At 39.3% G+C, this 19828-nt stretch overlaps 1 protein-coding gene across 6 annotated transcripts in view; it reads right to left on the bottom strand.

The window, feature by feature from the left end:
- Positions 1–19828, bottom strand: part of Peak1 (pseudopodium enriched atypical kinase 1) — a 216404-nt gene that overhangs the window by 157516 nt on the left and 39060 nt on the right. For 5 of the 6 annotated variants that reach the window (XM_031346242.1, XM_031346243.1, XM_031346240.1 and 2 more), the window contains one exon: positions 12574–12637. The exons of the other annotated variant lie outside the window; for it this stretch is intronic. The gene's annotated coding sequence lies outside the window, so the exon portion shown is untranslated. The remainder of the gene's footprint in view (positions 1–12573; positions 12638–19828) is intronic. 6 annotated transcript variants of the gene reach the window in all.

The following is a 19828-nucleotide window of genomic DNA, read 5'->3' as shown; positions in this document are numbered from 1 at the left end:
GCCACTCCAGAACCCGGAAGGCTACTGCGCCATCCATGCTCGCCAACGTGGCTCACGTCATCACTGGGTAGAACTCTTGGCTGTCCTCCTCCTTTGGAGGCTGGCATGGCTCCTTCATGTACCATGGAAACTACTCAGTGAGGAGGCTTTCAGGTCAGTTCCAGATCAGGAGCTTGGGGGCCCTGGGTCTGAAGTGTATGGTGTCTTCAGCAATAGGGACTTACCTTCTACCTCTTGGGGACAACCAGAGGTGAAAGCACAGGCTGTAATCTGTTGGTCTTTTAATGCGAATTTAGTTATATAGAGACTGGAAACCACACTTACTCTATTTTCCCCAACACTATTTTCTACATTATTAGCACTACCTGTTATATAGCTTATTACCTTTAATGACTTCAGGCTTGTAGGTAGTATTTCCCAATGCCTACTTTGTCAAATGCAAAGGGACTTGCTAGCATGTTATATCTCCCACTCCAATCATCACACTGTAAGAAATAAACACTATACCAGATCTTCCTGGGAAATCTTTCACTAGGCTAGATATGATGGTTGTGGGATCCCAAATATTCAGTAATACAGATCTTAATTTTAGAAAGTAAGATAGGAAGAAGAAGAGTGACACAAAGCTGGCTGCCATCTAAACACTGCACAGCAAAAGTCAACTTCACAGAACAAATGGCTTTCCAGAAGAGCAGATGAGGCACAAGTCCTGCACCCACTTGTCTATAACCACAAAGCTTCCGGGACGGAGAGTCAGTTTCATTCATGTTTGCATTCCAAGAACCATAATGAGCACACACAGAAACCTAGCCATTTACAGCTCCAGAGCTAAATGGTCCACATGGTTGGTGGGCAGGCCTTATTTGTCCAGGAGGGCTTGCCCTCATATTTTCTAACCACAAAGTGCCCTTTAGGAAAATTTACTAAGACCAAAAGCTTTTGTATTTTATCAGTCTCTTTTGTATGAGGATTTCATCCTGACCTACTCTGCCTTTATCTTACTCATAACAATGAGGCATCTTACTCAAAATTAATACTCTCTTATCTTCACCTTCCTTGGTATTACTCCTACAGCTACTATCCAAGAGCTGAGATCACGAGTCCATGACACCAGGCTTATAAATACAAACTCTGCTCAATTTTGGCTGAAGTGGAGAAATGGAGTTGTAGTCTAGGAATCCTTAAGCAGTACTCAAAGGAATGTAAACTATATGGTCATTCTAAAGGAAAACTGGGCATTCTTAGTTAATTATTATGGCCATCCAAACTCTTCCAATTTTACTTTTAAGTATATATCTCTTTAAGGAAAAAAAATGAAGCTCATTGCAGTATTGATAAAGTATAGTGAGGCATGATAAAGAGACCCCAGAGTCTGCCTGAAGTTTTGCCAGCTCAGAATAAAAACTGCCAACATAATTAACAAAATTTGCTTTTATGGCTATCTACAAAGAGACAATAATCCTTTTCTGCAGAGACATTCCAATAAGAATGTCAAAGCAGTAACGAAGCGTGGGTAAGGTCTAAGTACACATAACCTTGAGTATGGCCTTGTTCCTTTCCCAGCTGTAAATCTACAAGTTTCTGGAAATCTCACAAACAAGACAATAAACTTGATTACAATAAAAACATAGCTGACTTCCTTATACAAAGTTGGTGAGCTATTGTTCTGCCCCCACCAGCCTGTAGTCCTGCCCATCCAGCACACCTCAGGAACCACTCTACAATCTCACTTAACAGAAAAAGAAAAGGGGAGAGGGTCCCTAGGAACCCTTTGAAAGATGTAATTTTAGAATCCACAAAATGCATATAAATATTGAAAAGCTCACACCCACACTTAGATGTGTTCTATTCTTCCTTAAATACCTTTCTTTTTACTAATTCTCATGCTTAAATCTACTTAGAGCTGTTCCTTAGTAACTCCATGGAAAAGAATCATTGTAACTTAAAAGTATCACTTATAAGGAAATCTATAAAAGGTAGGCTCTTCAACAAGAGATATATGTGATATATATATATGCATATGTATATACACCTTCCGCTGATTAGTCTTAAAAGGTATAGCTACAGAACATCACATACTCAATAATCTAATAAATCAACTGTGAATGCAAAAAAATATTTACCCACAAACACACATATATACAACTCCAAAAATTAAAATTATTGGTGGAATCAATTTAATAAGGCCTCTTTGTTAAAAATCCTGTAATAGCTGGGCACGGAAGAGTGCTCTTTAACCCCAGCACTCAGAAGGCTGAGGCAGGCAAGTCTCTGTGAGTTCCAGCCAGCCAGAGCTACAGAATGAAATACTATCACAAAATAAAGAAGCAACTCAATTAACTATGTGTGAAATTCCATAAAGAAAATGTAGATGCTAGGGAGATGGCTCAGTAAGGTAAAGATGCTTGCTACCAAATCTGGTAATGACGTGAGTTCATCCCTGGAACCCACAGTGGAAGGAAAGAACTGACTCCCAAGTTGTCCTCTGATTTCAACATGTACACAGATACACACACACTGAATAGACGGATGTAAAAAGGACTTAATAAAAAATTTAGGTCATAAATAAATCATAGTAGATTCCAGAGAAAAACATAAAAAATTTATCTCTTAAGAAAACAGACACTATGGGGCTGGAGAGATGGCTCAGCAGTTAAGAGCACTGGCTCCTCTTCCAGAGGATCTAAGTTCAATTCCCAGCAACCACATGGCAGCATGCAGCTGTCTGTAACTCCAGTTCTGGCAGATCTGACACCTTCATACAGACATACATACAGGCAAAACACCAACACACATAAAATAAAAACAATAATTTTTTTTAAAAAGAAAAATATTAACACTTATTATAAATTAAACTACGTTAAAACATGCATTTTATGCTTTAAAAACCCTCTAAATCTTAAAACTAATGCTGTTTTAAAAAACAAACTATCTGCAAAGATCATTATGTGTTACAGACAGATAATAAGTTTTTTAAATTTTACAGTCATGTAATAATGATACACATTTTATAGCCAGTTTGACATGACATTCTCTCATACTGGACAGTGGCAGTGAGCTGCAGCCACTTCAATGAGGGGTTTACAATGGTTCCCTCACTATCCTGTCATTAATGTTTTCCTTCACGAATGAGCAACCATCTGCACACGTGAGATAGTCAACACGTTATAAAATAAGATTCGTGTTATAGGACTTTGCCCAACTGTAAACAGTATTCTGAACATATTTTAGATTCTTTATACATTCAAGATATTGATTCTATGATTTGAAAACATTCCTCCTACTTTTTAGCACGCCTTTTTACTCTGTTGGTCAATTCCTTTAATGAAATCTAACTTACCCTTATTTCTTTTACTGCCTATGTTTTGGGGATTATAAAATAACTGCCAAACCTGATGACATCAGGCTTTTCATCTGCAGTTTCTAAAAATCTTTTCTGTTAGCTCTTACATCCTGAAGCTTGAAGCTGTGTTGGGCTATTTTTTATGTACAATATAAGGCAAAGTTCAACTTCAATTTTTAAGTTTGTATGTCCAGTTTTCTTAACATCATTTGTCGAAAACTCGAACAAATAAACCTGACCTTCCCAGGGAAAGGTCTTGCTATAAAGTCACTTGACAGAGAAAAAGGTTTATTTCTGGGTTTTTGTTCTATTCCATCGCTCCATACATTTGTCTTTATGGTAGTACCACACAATTTGGATTATTATAGCCTTGTTATAGTTTTTTTTAAAAGTTATTGTGCATATGTGTGGAATTGTGTGTGAGTGCAGTCATGTATGTGTGTGTCATGTGCACATATGGAAGTCAGAGGGCAGACCACTCTTAAAAGTCAGTTCTCACTTTCCACTTTGTTGACGCAGGGGCTCTCTTGTTTCTGCTACCCTGCACATTCCAGGGTGTCTGACCTGTTAGCTTCCAGGCAAGTCTACATCCACCTCCCACCTCTCCCTACAGGAGAGCTGGGGTGAGAGATATGTACCACAGCACCTAGCTTTTGAAAAGGGGTTTTAAGGATGCCTTAGTTAGGGTCACTACTGCTGTGGTGAAACACCGCGACCAAAGCAACTTGGGGAGGAAAGGGTTTGTTTTCCTTATGTTTCCACATCACTGATCATCATCAGAGGTAGTCTGGGCAGGAACTCCAAGAGGGCAGGAACCTGGAGGCAGGAGCTGATGCAGAGGCCATGGAGGAGTGTTGCTTCCTGGCTTGCTCCTCATGGTTTGTTCAGCTTGCTTTCTTATAGAACCCAGGACCGCCAGCTGAGGGTAGCCCCACCCACAATGGGCTCCATTAATCACTAAGAAAATGCCCTATGGTCTTGCCTACAGCCCAGTCTTCTGGAAGCCTTCTCTCAAGTGAGGCTCCCTTCCCTCTGATGACTTTAGCTTGTGCCTAGCTGACATAAAACTCGTCAGGTTTTCAGACTTGCCTAGGAAGCATGGCACCCACTTAGGCAACCTGCTCACCCAGTCTTATGTTTTGAAATAATTGGGAAATGTAAGACTTATCCTTAGTTATTTCATACGATTATATCTCAGAATCTTTGAGACTTCATGCTCTTAAGATGAATTTTTGTTTCAGGAAAAAAGTTCACAGGGATTTTGATAGATATTTTACTGGTTCTACAAATTATTTTGTATAGTACCAATACCTTCAGAGCCATGGATAGATAATATGTCTCCATTACATAAACAGAAGACATAAATGATGTCTTTAATTTCTTTCAACCGTACTTGGTGATTTTCAGTGTTTAAAAATTTTCACCTCATTAGTAAAATTTACTAATTATTTTTTATTTCTCATATTTTCACACTGCTAATGTATAGAAATGGATTATTCTATGGGCTCATATGGTACCCAACAAACTGCTGAATTCATGAGTTCTAACAATTTTTTTTGCATAATTTTAGAATTTTCTACCTATATTAATGTTAAGTCCTCTGCAAATAGATAATTTTACTTTTTTCTCTCCAGCTTGGATCAATTTTATTTACGTTTTGTGATCTCTCTGGTTAGGATTCATATAATACAGTGTCCTTGCTTTGCCCAGGATATCAAAAGAAAAGCTTATAGCATAAGGTTGGCTGTGAGCACTTCATAAATGGACTTTATTAGGTGAAATAATTTTCTATTTTTAGTGTGATGATAACTTTTTATCATAAAAGAGTATTAAATTTTGACAAATTTTTTTTGATTAACTGAGATGATTATGTGACTTTGGCCATTCATTAGGCAACTAGACAGCTTCCTACCATGCATCCCACGCAAAGATAAAGTTATTTAGTGCCCTCATTTTACAGGGAGCTCCTCTTAATTTTTTTTAAAGATTTATTTTATGTATGTGAATACACTGTTACTCTCTTCAGACACACCAGAAGAGGGCATCAGATCCCATTACAGATGGTTGTGAGCCACAGGTAGTTGCTGGGAATTGAACTGAGGACCTCCAGAAGAGCAGTCAGTACTCTTAACTGCTGAGCCATCTCTCCAGCCCTCCTCTTAATTATTAAAAAAAAAAAAAAAAAATTAAAGCAGAATTTAATGACATAAATTTGAGCTTCAAGAAAGGATTTTTTAAAAGAGGATATTGAATGGATAACAACTTTTAAAAGAAGCATATTTCAAAACTTGAGAATCATGTCAAGTAAAATCTATTAAAATGGATCAAAGCAAACCAGCACACTTGACATCACTAAGTTGTGCCAGAACTGATATAGTAGTACTATATTACTTATTTGAATACATTTTGAAAGCCTGAATGTATACATTGATAATGGCACACATCATGACTGAGACATAATATTTTAAAGGAAACCATGAGGCTGTTTTGAGAACCTGAGCTCAAATCCCAAGCACTCAGGTAAAATGTTGGGCATAGCTATGCACACCTGTGCATACCTACCATAATAGGGAGCAAAAACAGAAGGATCCAGAGAACTTGCTAGCCAGCCAGCCCAACAAAAACTAGTGAGACCTGTCTCAGGTGATAAAGTAAAAATGACAGAAATGACCCCCAACATCCTGTTCTGGTCTCCACTTGAGTGTTCATGGACACAAGCATATACACACTTACATGCATGCAACACACATGAAGGGAGGGGCAGAAGAGAGGGAAGGAGAGAACTTTATTGAATGACAGCAGGAAGAATGAAATGGCACAGAAACCAAATGACTTTCATTCAGAAATGCCTTCTCTTTTCTATAAAGTTAACTTAAGAAACAGAAGGACTAAGATATAAACAGAAGCTCCAAGAACCATAATTCTATTTTGTGCAGTTGTCGCTTTCCTCACCAATCCTGATAAATCTGCTAAATCTAAGCTTTTGACATAACAAAAGTTTCCATGGCATCTCCCATGAGGATCCATGAGGATCCATGCTGCTGTTTGGACTAGCAAGGAAAGTGGGAGCAGCAGGAAACGGTCCTCCTTTGTTCTGGTGGTACATTTTAGCTTACTTTATAAACCTGGAATCATTTCTGCCCCACAGTCCTGAAGAAGGGTGTTTGTGAGAAGATGATTTCACTTTGCTGAGCAGACAGGGATAAGCCCTTGGGGGAAAGGCCAACTCGAGCAGGATGGAAGCAGATGTGAGCAGTCAGTTCTCTTGCCTGTTCCGTGCTTTTTTGACTACACTGTACCAGCTCTGACACCACCCAGAAAATAGTGGATAGACTGAAGCTGTCATTTCGCAAGAGTTTGAGAACTGTAAGGTTTCCCTTCCTCCAAAATAACCCTACTAGGGACAGAATAACAAACAACAGAGAAAAAAAAAGTCAAAGATACAGAAACATTAGTTGAAGAAAGCATTAATAGATTTTACTTTCCTGGAAAGAGAGGGACGAAGACACATAGACATGAAAAGAAGGAAGAAAGCATCCATATATAACTAATAGAAAATGCATTCATTCTTTGGTTACTTAAAAATAATTTACTAGGTTCACTATTATGGTAGATACTGTTTCAGATCCTAGGAATCCAGCAGTAAGGCAGACTGTCCCTTGTGCCCATGAGAGATAAATGCAAAATAAATGACAATCAGTGATTAGGAGCTAAGAAAATACACAAGTCATGAAACAAACCAGGATGGGTACACTAATTTCTTGTGAGCAGACAAAGAAATCTCATTGAAGAACAGACATTAAACAATGGGAAAGATCCAGCAAATCAGCAGGCCGAGGAAAAACTATTTCCTACGAGGGATAGATAGTAGATGACTCTAGAGCTAGAATAAATTTCTATATTTACAGGACAGATAAGAAAGCCAGCACTGTTCAAGTCCTGTGAATTCTGGTGTTGTTAAGAACAGTAGCAAGTAAGACCTCAAAATACCACAGCCATCTCAGAGTCATCACTTGTGGGGGCGGGGATTAAAACTATGAGGAATGAGCTCCTGATACAGAAGTTTACACAGCAATGACCACTGGGGAATTTTTAACATAAAAGAGAGAACCACAAGTTAAACGGTGATCCAAAGGCAGAGGTCTGTGGGTCAGAAAAGATCAGCGTGAGGGTTCTGTTCAGTTGGTACTGTCATTCACCCTAAAAGGAACAGGCTTTTAAGTAAGATCAGTGTCTAGAGCCTGTGTCTGAATGAGGGAGCTTGCAAGCTTCAAGTGCAGCATCAGGATGAAATCCAGATAGAACACGCCTGTATACTCTGCCTTGATTCTTCTTGACAACTACCTCTCAGGTACTGCAGAGGTTTTTCTTATTTAATGTAAACCAGAGATCTATAAAACCACACTAACATAAATGTTTAGATAATGTATAAAAGTTTTCCCTGTTTAACACCTTTCCTAAATTACGAAGTAAACTGAAATATTTTTCAGACAAGCTTGCCTCCAACTCAGGTTTCTCTTGCCTCAGCCCCCAGGGTGTTAGAATACGATGGCATGAGCCATCGTATCTGGACAAATTAAGAACACTATTCACCCATTTTCCTGATAGAATAGTGGTTTTCAACCTTCCTAATGCTGCAACCATTTAATATACTTCTTCATCTTGTAGTGACATCCAACCATAAAATTATTCTCCTTGGTACTTTATAGCTGTAATTTTGCTATGGTTATTAATCATAATGTAAGTATCGGATATGCAGGATCTCTGATAAGTGATCCCTATGAAAAGATCACTTGAGAACACACATACACACAAAGGAGTCATGACCCATAGGTTGAGAACCACTGAGCTAGAGCAAGCATATTTGGCTTATAAGAATATATATTAAACAGCACTATGCCTTAAAAATAAACTACACCTATTAAAAACATTAGCTTGGGGATTAATTAGAACAAAGTACAATGACATGTTTGTATGAAATGCCAGGGTGCAACCTGTTACTTTGTTATGCTGATTTTAAAACTTAATAAAATTTAAAAAAAACCTAGCTCATTTTACTTGAAAGACAACTATATTTTACAGCACTGAGGGAGTCCCAAATATACACTCTATGTTATATAATATTAACAAGACATTTTAATGGTGTTGTAATGTTAAAATTTCCAAGTTATGCTATCAAACACATATATTTTTCGATAATACCATTTTGTTTAGACACGAACCATTACTGAGAACAAGCAAAGGGGCAGGGGCAAGGGAGGAATGGAGATCAAAGCTTGCCTTAGCTGAGGTACATGACAATAGGTCTTCACCTAAACTTATGTTTATAAAAATGAAAAATGACTGGCATCCTGCCTCTAGCATGTGGTAGCTTGGTAATCTCCCTCACGTTTCCCTCAATAGGAAAATGAAGCACCACTCACCACACTAGACTCACTGTAATTATTAAATGAAACAAAACAGGGGAAAATTAATGGAACCTGGGCTTACCATCTGACAACCATGTGCAACAGCAAGAGAAATGACGGTAAGCAGAAGATAAGAGGAAATATAATCCTACATTCTACGTTATAAGAACTTAACATAATGTTAATGGTACTTAGCCAGCCTAGAGAAGGCTGGCAGGGAAGAGGCTAAGAGCTTGCTTCAGCTCTGAATCTGAAGTCACGGTTATACAGCACTTTCTCCTGTACACACAAACTGGTCCTCACAATACAACTGACTCAGGAGGACAGGAAGTCACCAATGTCAGCTTGCCGGACTGGAGTCATGAGTAAAACCTATGACACATCCTCTAACCTCCTGAACTGGTGACTAAAAGCCTTTCTTACACATAACTGAGTACACAAAGAAATATGCTTCAGCAAGCAGTTGTTTATTCAATCAATAATCACATCATATTCCAGGATCCAGGCCCATGCTGTGTTTAGCAGAATCAATCAGCTTCTTGATACAAAAATGTTCATTATGATAAATTGCCAAGCCGGGCAGTGGTGGCTCACGCCTTAAATCCCAGCACTCCGGAAGCAGAGGCGAGATCTAGTCTACAGAGTGAGTTCTAGGACAGCCAGGGCTACACAGAAGACCCTGTCTTGAAAGAAATCAACCCCCCCCAAAAAAAGAATAATTTTCCAAAGACAAGTTTTTTAAGAACATTCTCCAAACCAAAACTTTAATTAATATTAGCTTAGGACAATGTAGGCAATCATTTTTACTGTGTTTATTCATAGATTTCAATCTTATAGCTGGGTCCTGAGTTTCTGGGTATTTTACCATAATCAAAAAGTTTACCATTTCCAACATTAATGGTTCTACTATTCATATACTTTAAGTTCCTTAATCAACTCTTTAAATTGCCCTTCCATTATTTCATACTCAGAATTTAAGCTAATTCTTCTGCAAATAGGTCAATCAGTTCCTGTACTTAGTCAAGATGATTTACTTTCACACAATAATTATTTTATAAAAGCAGCATTATTAGGCAGCTGGGAAATTGATTAAAAGAAAATCTGGAGGCCAGCCAATTGAATAGTACAGCACTTAAGTCACATTTTATCAGTCATATCTAGATGTTACTAAGAAAACAGACATCTGCTTGGTATTTGTGTGCAAAGTTGTACAGGTGGAAGAAAGGACCTACCTGCAAAAGCAAGACTTGGTAAGAGGAAAAGGTGAGCAGTGGTCACAAGAGATGTTCCACAAGTGATATGAGAGATTTGAACGTAATCTCCAAGAAAAGATGACACACTGAAAAGTTCTGGGTACAAGTATGAAAACTACACCAACTTAAGGAAGTCTTCTGGAAATACAACAAAAAGACAGTCTAAAACAACTAAAAGCTCAGAACAATGAAGCCTGGCAGGCCTACTGAAAAAATTAGCCCACTACTACCTTTAGATGACAGGAGTAGGACTTGGACTTCAATGGCCACATCTCTTCTTAAGTAGTGAGCAGTACTAAGTACCAAAAGGAAGTGCTACTGAGTCTCGCTCCCAGAGACTATTCTCCACCTCCCTGGAGTCCATTTACTCCTGGAATGCCCTGGATCCATTTACAAGACAGTATATGAACCACTAGGACTAAAGGGGAGATGAACAGCAGGTACTGAAGCATGGTAAGGGGCTGTGCAGAGAGCCCTGACATTCGGCCACAGGATACTTGGTCTTCCCACCAGACTTGACCACAGCCAGTAGGCTGCAGTATCTGAAGGGAATTTCCGGGGAGATACCCCACCCCACCTACCACATGTCCCACAGGGCCACCCTCTGAAGCATAGCTGCATTTCTAGATCAGGTGCCATCATTCAGAAATCTCTCTGTGGCCCTCAGTTGAGGCCTTTCTTAGGCCCTTTGACATCCACTCCGAGGAAGCTGGGGAATATGAAAGATAGACTTGGATCTGAAGTCTCCCTCAGTTCGTTTCCACTCTTATCTCATTTATTTGTCCTTAGCCTGCCCTGGATCCATAGAACTTCCTCAGGGCCACCACCTCTGTGCTGAGCCGCCTTGACAGCAGGAGCTTACACTTTCATAGGTTCGGCCTCTTGTTTATCCTAATTCAGCCAAAAGGTTAAAGAATTTTATCTTCACCCTTTTAAAAAGCTGACTACTTGGAAACTCTTTCTCTAGCCCAGGGTCTAATACAAACAATAGATTATCATTCTGCAACAAAAGGTAATGGGGTACTGACGCATGCTACAACATGAATGAACCTCGAAACCTTACAGAATGTGCAAGAATCATCCAGAATGGATCAGCAGCCAGCATGCACAGGACACCAGCCAACAGTAATGACTACCGACTGTGATTTACTACTTTATAGAGTATTAAAAATTTCAAAATTAGATTGTGGTGATAGTTGGACATCTCTATAAATACAACAAAAAGTACTGAATTACACACTGTGAGTCAGTTTTATATATGAAAATTATTTTTTGGAAAAGATGTATTATGAAGCAAACAATCACGTTTAGGACACCAGCGAGTTGGGGAAAAACATGGAGAAAGACAAGATTACAATGTTCTCTGAAAGAGTTTAAAATATTATCCAAAAGACACTGAAGGATTCTGAAAATCAGACAGGCATGCTGGCATTTATATTTTAAGAAAAAAAAATATCATGTTGACAGTGACAAGAATGGCTTAGAGCAGCAGGACTCCAGCTAGAAAGACTAGAGATTTAATGGTGTACTTCAAAGTTTTTAAATAAAGGCGAAAAAATTTTTTGGAGACCAGATTTCATGCATTAATCTGTCTAGCCTCAAACTCTCAAGGTAAGGGACCTTGAACTAGTCCTCCTGTCTCCTACTCCTAGGTGCTGGGATTACAGGCATGCACTGCCATGCCAGGCTAATGTTGTGCTGGAAAGCAACCCAGGGCTTTGTGAGCATTCAGTAAGTACTCTACCAGCTGAGCCTGCCATCTCTAATCTGCCCCCAACCATTTTTTTTAATAGAAAATTTGGAAATGAAGAGGACTAGAACCAAGATAGGTAAGAAAACAGACAAGACTTTAGAATTACCTTGGGAATAGAATGTTATCTACAGAAGCTTTCTGTAAAAGGGAAACTGTGGGTGGAAACCAATTAGCACACTAATGGATACACCTTATTACATAAGGCCAATAGAGGGAATTACAGAAAGTAATCGAGTCTACGGATTAGACTGTATGAAACCCTTTACTAACTGGCTTTTTAAAATAGCAACTGTCTTAATCTGACTTAACTAATAGAGTTTGTCTTTAAACATGTCAGATTAGGTGTAACGGCGCACAGTTTCAATTCCAGCACTACAGAAGCAAGAAGCAGGCGGAAAGACCTGTGTGAATTCAGTCACATTGACCTACAAAGGAAGTTCCAGGCCAACCAGAAATAGATATTGAAACTGTCTATAAATCAATATATAAATATAAATTAAAAAATTAAAACCATCAGATTATAATGCCAAAATTTTCCTTAAGTGTGTCAGGTCAGCAACATATACTTAATTCCATTTTCAAGTAGAGAAAAGCAATGAAAATATACTCCAGGAAGTATCTTAGCAATGGAGTCAGTTTATTTCCCAAACTAACCCATAAATTATAAGTATTCAGACTGCTACATAGAATTACAAAGAAGCTTTGCTTCCTATTGAAACACTTAAGAAAATATATCATCTTTAATTTTCAGAAACAACTCATTCTCATAAACTACAAAAGTTTATTTTGTGCCAGTTATATTCATAAATATCTCACCTTAGGTTTTCTAGGCAAACCACCAAGAAACATCTAGAGCATAAGTCCTGGATTGGACAGACACCTGAAATGAAGAGGAAAAAAAAAAAAAAGACATGGTCAATAAAACTAAGTCTGAGCTGGCATCTTTCTTCCTCACATAAGGAAACTTTAATTTGATTATTTACTTCCTAATTCTTTTGTGATCACAATGTTCTTTAGAAGACTGAACCAAGTCCAAAATTCAGAGCTCTTGGGTCTGGTGAGATGAGTCAGAGCTTGCTCTGGCTAGTTTTATAACCACGTGACATAATCCATAGTCATTTGGGAAGAGGGAACTTCTGATTGAGAACATGTCCCACCAGACTGGTCTGTGGGCAAGCCTGTGGTGCATTTTCATCACTGATAATTGATGTGAGAGGGCCCAGCCCACTCTGAGTGGTGTGGCACCAGTTGGTGATCCTGGAGCTATAAGAAAGCAGGCTTGAGCAAGCTATGGGGAGTTAGTAAGTCACTCTTCTTCCATGGCTTCTTTCTGCTCTGGCTCCTGCCTTCAGGTTCCTGTCCTGGATTCTCCCCGTGATGGGTTTATAAGATATAAGCCTAAAAGCTGTAAAAGATCCTCTCTCAAAACAAAACAAGAAAGAAATGCCAGACTTTCTATTGCCTTTGATTATTTAATGTTATGCTTTGGTTCTTTTGCGCTAAAGCCAGCACTCTACCTGTGAGCTACATTCCCTACCTTGTTTATCTGATGTTAATGATAATTCTCGGATTAAACCTGTGTGTGTGCACATGCCTGTACATGACGGTATGGTTTGTTGTGTGCCCTTATCAGCACTCTGCTTTCTTCCCTTAAGAGGGGGTCTCTCACAGAACTTGAGGCTCACAGGTAGCCGGCCAGTGAGCTCCTGGGATGCATCTGCTTTTGTCTGCATGCTGGGGTTATACCTATGTTTGTGGCCATGATCTGCTCCTTTATGTGGATGCCAGCGATCTAAATTTGAGTTTTTGTGTGAGTGCAGCAAGTGCTCAACCCTCAAAAGAAAAGTCAGCAATTGCCTCTGTACTAGCACTATCATGGCCACCATCTCCACAAAACAAACAAACAAACAACAGAAACAATTTGAAAACTATGAAGTGTAAAAGCAAGCCAATAGCATATTATTTGTAAAATTTAAATAAAAAAAGAACATAAAAGTCCTATAAATATGAAACAATTCTATCTTATACTGGCAAAAAAAAAAAAAGCCAAATTAAAATGAGCTAGCATCATCTTTTGTCAATGAAGTTAGAATTGTTTTTTAAATGTTGCCATTTATGTAGCTCCAGACCATCTTAAGCTTCAAGGCAATGTGACTTGATGGCTCAAAGTGCATGCTGCCAAGCCTGATACCTGAGTTCAGTCCATGGGACCTCAATAGAGGAAGGAGAGAACTGATCCCCATTGACTACACATGTCCACAATGGCATGCTTGAGTTCCCTACCATAAGTAAATACCCTTTTTTAGCTCACAGTTAAGACTGTGCCTCAGGACCTTCTTTCACGTTCAGTTACTACTAAATGGTACAGACGTGAGGTATCTCTAGGTATAGACTTAAGCCACAACACAACTAGAAGAGCAACACATTTCCACAGGGATTATAGAAGCCACTGACAGTATACATGAAATCTGTGGGGATGGCAGTTAAATGACTCAAAAAAAGTAGGCTCTCCTGTTGATATAAACAGCAGGAACAAAAAAAAACCAACCAAACAAAATTTGTTATAATGAGACACAGAGATTTGAGGGCATTGTTTGTTACTATAGCATAGTGTAGGGCTGTTCTGATTGCTATGAAATTAAATAATGTAATCTACCATAATATATATTAGAATAACACATATAATGGCTATCTTTGTGTATGGTTCTTGATCATGTAAAGTAGTAAAAACCTTTCTGGAAGTAATATGTAATAGCCAACAAGAGCCTTAAAAAGTTCAAATCCTGGAGTCAGGAAGCTAACTAGTGGGTTCTTATCCACTAGCTCTGCACTTGCTCTGCAGGCATGAGGCCCCAAGTTAGAATCCCCAGCACCCACATAAGGCTTCTGGCATGGCTCGAGGTGCCCATAAACCCATTACCCTGAGGCAAATTCAGAGCTCACTGCCTCAGGGTAATGGGAGCTGGGGCAGGGGCACACAATCTCCTGCTCTGGCCTCCCCATGCATGTGCATTGGGCCATACACTTGCATACTCATATGCATTCACTATATGTATACAGAGAACAAACACTCTAAATTCAGTCCTTTAAACCAATGACTTCTCTTCCAGATATTCTTTTAAATAAGCAGTACGGTGGAAGATGGGAAAAGGAATGAATGGGTAAGGAGAATTAATCAATATCGAGGATGTATAAAAAAAAATTCTATGATGACCTACCACTTCATAAGGTAATTTAAAGATATAATTAAAAAGAAAATGGAATTATCCCACATGGACAGATAATGTTGCTCCAGAAGCTAAAGGTTATTAGACAGAAATCCCAGTGCTGGGTATGGGAAAGGGTCCCAAAACAATACAGGCTCTTGTTACTATTGCTCTTGCTTCCCCACCGGAAATAGATGCTAAGGCCCTACTGACGAACCATGACACCACACACTACTTTTGCAAGACAGAGAAATTAAGCTGGAGCTGAGTTGGAAGCCTCCTCCCTGCTGACTAGCTTTCATGATACTAGTGGGCTGCTGGGGGAGAAAAGTCATCAAGTCTTACCCAGCTGTGAACTTTGCACGCTACAATACCAACCTGTCAGACAAGATGTACCCACTGGTACAAGAGGTATGACTGTACTCAGCTTTCTGATTGGATCTGATGTCTACTCTGTGGGGAGGAGATCATATCTGGCACTGTAAATATATGGTCAAAAGCCCATAGCTGGGAAGATCATGGGCCCTACAAGGAACCAACTGTTTGGTTAAGGAACATTTATCAAGCTGCCCTCTAAATATTTATGTTTATAAACACAGTAGTACTGAGCTCAGCCTTGGCCAGAAAACCTTTTTGCCTTGGGCAATAGTAAATACAAAGACTCAAAGTGATAAGGATATGAGACTGTAGAATGGTCAGCCCTAAACAGGACATCTGTGGCCTTAGAGATCCCAGAAGTGGGAGCAGAAAGAACAGAAAAGATGGAGGCCGGGGTGGGGGTTTGGGAGGGGGCTGGACTTAGCATGGCTATTGAGCCCATGAACTCATATGGTTATGGTTAACTGCACAAGACCTATTGTGTGGGTTCTGGGCATCAAACTCTGACCCTCTGGAAAAACAGCAAGTGTTCACCCCTGGCCAGAACAAGGGTGCTGGAAGATGCTTCACGTGCATCCTCAGGGGCTGTGTGTATATGAACTTAATATGGTCAAACAAGAGTGAAGCCTGATACCTGTCAGGATAAAAAATTCTTACTGGGGTTGATGGTGGGGCAGCTGGATTCATAGTGCCAGGTTGGGAGGGGGAAGGGAGTCAACTCCTGCCATCTTCATCTGAGGTATCTAAGGTGAAGCTCTCCTTGACCCGTCCTCTGTGATCCTGGACCATTACAGTCCCACACGTGCATACATATAGGTAAAAAATACATTAAAGACAAAAGAAAAAGGATATGTAATATAGACATTGTGCCTAGAAAGCTTCAAATTATATCTGATCCATTACCAAAAGAATTTGCTGGCTTCTGAACCAAGTATTTCACAAAGAGATAAAACAGGAGGTAGAGAGATAACACAGCAGTGAAGAACACTGGCTGCTTTTTCAGAGGACCTGGGTTCAATTCCCAGAACTGTCATAGCAGGTCACAACCATTTATAACTCCAGTCCCAGGGGAATTCGGCACTCTCTCCTAGTAATGCATGTATGTGGTGCAAATACATACAAGCAGGCAAAACACCCACATATGAAAAAAAAATAAAAATTTTCATGTAAATAATCATGTAAGTAGGCAAGTTCTCAGCTAAATGTTCACACAAGCAAGGTTATTTGTGAGTTAGTTAACACAGGAGCAAATAAGTAACATGGGACTGAATATCAAGGACAGAACACCAAGATTGTGGAATCGGACCAAGACAGATGCTACATTCCCACAAAGGGGCATATTACAAGGAAAGTCTTCAACAATTCTATTGTTTCACTGATGTCAGGGGACAAGATTAAAAAAAAAAAAAAAAAAAAAAAAAAAAAAAAAAAAAAACAGTACCAGATTCTATGACATTTTGACTTTGCTGTTGTGCACACAAATTCAAGTTTCTGGACATTCTAGTAATACTGGGCAGAAGCAGGGAATCCACAGCCACCACACTTTCCTAAGATCAAGAAAGCAGCACAGAAACCAAGGACTGGAACACCCACCCAAAAAAGCAAGACCTGCTATCAACACCTACAAACATTCAATCCTCATGACTGCAGAGGCCTAGACTCTGGCTCGAACAGCCAAGACAATATACACTTCTACCACAGCCCAGTGACCTACTACAGCAGGCCCTAAAAATACAATATAGCTGAAGAGCAAGACAAGAACCCCACAATACCCATTAAGAATATGTTCAAGGACCTTCAAGAGGATACAAATAAACAGCTTACTGAAATTTGTGAAAACAATGGAATAAAATAATGAAAACCGTTGTAGAAATTGAATCACTAAGGAAAACCCAAATGAAATAAAACTGAAAATGAAAATTTCAAAGTCAAATAAAAAGCCTCAGAGGTAAGCCTCCCCCACAGAGTGACAAGCATGGAAGAGAGAATCTTAAGCATTGGTGACAAGGTAGAAGAAAGGATGCCTCAGTCAAAACCATGTTCAAGCTAAGAACTCAAGACAGGTGGTGGTGGTGAATGTCTTTACTGCCAGCACTTAGCAGGCAGAACCAAGTGGATCTCTCCAAGTTCGAGGCCAGCCTGATCTACAGAAAGAGTTCCAGGACAGCCATGACTACCCAGAGAAACCCTGTCTTGAAAAGCAAACCAAGAGTCTACAAACTCCAGGTACAAAACATCCAGGAAATCTGGGACAGTATGAAAACAATGAATCTAAATAGTAAGAATAGAGGAAGGAGAGAGAGAGAAAAAAAAAAAAAAAAAAAAAACACCAGGCCAAAGGCACAGAAAATATTTTTAACAAAAGAAGCAGGTGTCTCTTAAGCTACATAAAGTATAACAAAACACCAAAAAGGGCCAGAAAAGAAATTCCCCATGTCAAGTAATATACATACCACCACATGTACAGAACACAGAAAGACAGTAAAAGCTGCAAGGAAAGAAGACCAAGTGATGTATAAAAGCAGACCCATATAATAACACCTGACTTTTCAGAGTCTCTAAAGCCAGAATGGAGAGCACCAGAAGTCCTCTTTCCCAGCCTACCCATAAACTAGTAAAGACACTGTGCAAAACGTGGTTGGGATCACCCCATATCTCCACTTTTGAGTATATTAAAAAACAAAAGCACATTTCCTAGACCTTGAACTATATGTAAACTAGCAAAAATAATCATTTGAAAACAACAGTAGGTAAGTGTGGTAATTTCAATGAACATGGCCTCCACAGATTCATAGGAAATGGTACTATTGGAGGCGTGGCCTTGCTGGAGTAGGTGTAGCCTTGTAAGAAGTGTGTCAAGTGTGTCATTGATGATGGGTTTTGAGGTTTCAAACACTAAAGCCAGGCCCACTGTCTGTCTCTCTTTGACTCTCTGTTACTGTCTATCTCTGTCTCTCTCTGTCTGTCTTTCTCTCAGCCTGCTTCCCTGCTTCTCTCTCTCTCCCTGATGCCTGATAATACAGATGTAGAACTCTCAGCTACCTCTCCAGCAACATGTGTGTCACCATGCTTCCCACCATGACAACAATGGACTCAACTCCTGAACTGTAAGCCAACTCCTATTAAATGTTTTCCTTTATAAGAGTTGTTGTAGTTATGGTATCTCTTCAATAGAAACCCTAACTAAGCTTGATAATATAGCAGGTTCTAAGTTGAAAGTCTTGAAGACAATTCCTCATCAGTGGCTTTGGTTTTGCTGGTTCTACCCTAAGAGACATACATCAGCAGCAGCAGCAGCAGCATGGTTCTGCCGCCAACAACACTGATCCTGATCACATCAGTTCTTCCACCAATACCTTTTCTTCAGTTTGGCTGCACTTGTTTCAAAATGGCAAGTACTTGCATCTGTATCTGCATCTGCATCTGCTTGGCCATCTAACTGAGAACTCTGTTCTCTTCCTAACCCCTTATCCACACTGACTTTCATGCCAAACACCTCATCTACTTGATTGTGCCTGCAGAAGTTTTCCATTACTACAGCAACAGTAGTTGAACCTGCAAGTATTCCTGCAGACATTTAGGCCATGGTGGCTGGCAAGGGTCCAAAATAAATACTTTTTTTAAGTTATCAAACCCCTTAGATTTAATATGCAAATTACCAGTACTCAAAGTAGTTGAACCACTTCTGCTTGAGTTCTGAACCCTTATTAACATAAAAATGCAATGCACCTGCAAAATCAAACAAACCCTGTGTGTTTAAGGTTGAACTATTCTTTTAAAACATTAAGCACATTAAAAGAGCTAAGACTTTTTACACGCTGAATACTTTCATTTCCTTTTCACTGACTAAATTTATTCTACAAACAGTAACAACTGATATTCCATTCAATCTAATTCAATGCTATTTAAATATATGCTTAATAATATTAGGATATGATACACATTTCATTGGAAATAGTCTTTACTAATTAGACTATTGGGAAATAAATGACAAGTAATGTTGATAAATAAAAATGAAGCTTTCAGAAAACCTAAAACCACTCCTATTCAAATTCATCTTTGAAACAAACCATTAGCAACTCAAATCTTTATTGTTTCCTTTAATACTAGATACACATACCCAGACAACCATTTTTACTACACAGTTTCAAGAGAAAACTCCTAATTAGATACTTACAAAAAACATCACTTGCAGCTGGGCTTGATAGTGTATGTCTTTAATTCCAGCACTCAGGGGCAAAGACAGGTGGACCTCTGTGAATTCCAGGCCAGACTGGTCTACATAGTGAGCTCCAGGACAGCCAGGACCACACAGAGAGACACTGTCTCAAAATAAAGCAAAGCAAGGAAGGAAGGAAGGAAGCAAGGAAGGGTGGAAGGAAGCAAGGAAGGAAGGAAGGGAGGAAGGAAGGAAGGAAGGGAGGGAGGAAGGGAGGAAGGAAGGGAGGAAGGAAGGGAGGAAGGGAGGAAGGAAGGAAGGAAGGAAG

The sequence above is a fragment of the Mastomys coucha genome, unplaced genomic scaffold, assembly GCF_008632895.1.
Source record: "Mastomys coucha isolate ucsf_1 unplaced genomic scaffold, UCSF_Mcou_1 pScaffold23, whole genome shotgun sequence".
In the NCBI taxonomy this organism is placed as follows: Eukaryota; Metazoa; Chordata; class Mammalia; order Rodentia; family Muridae; genus Mastomys; species Mastomys coucha.
Note: the sequence above shows the minus strand (reverse complement) of the source record. Positions and strands in the feature narration are given on the sequence as shown.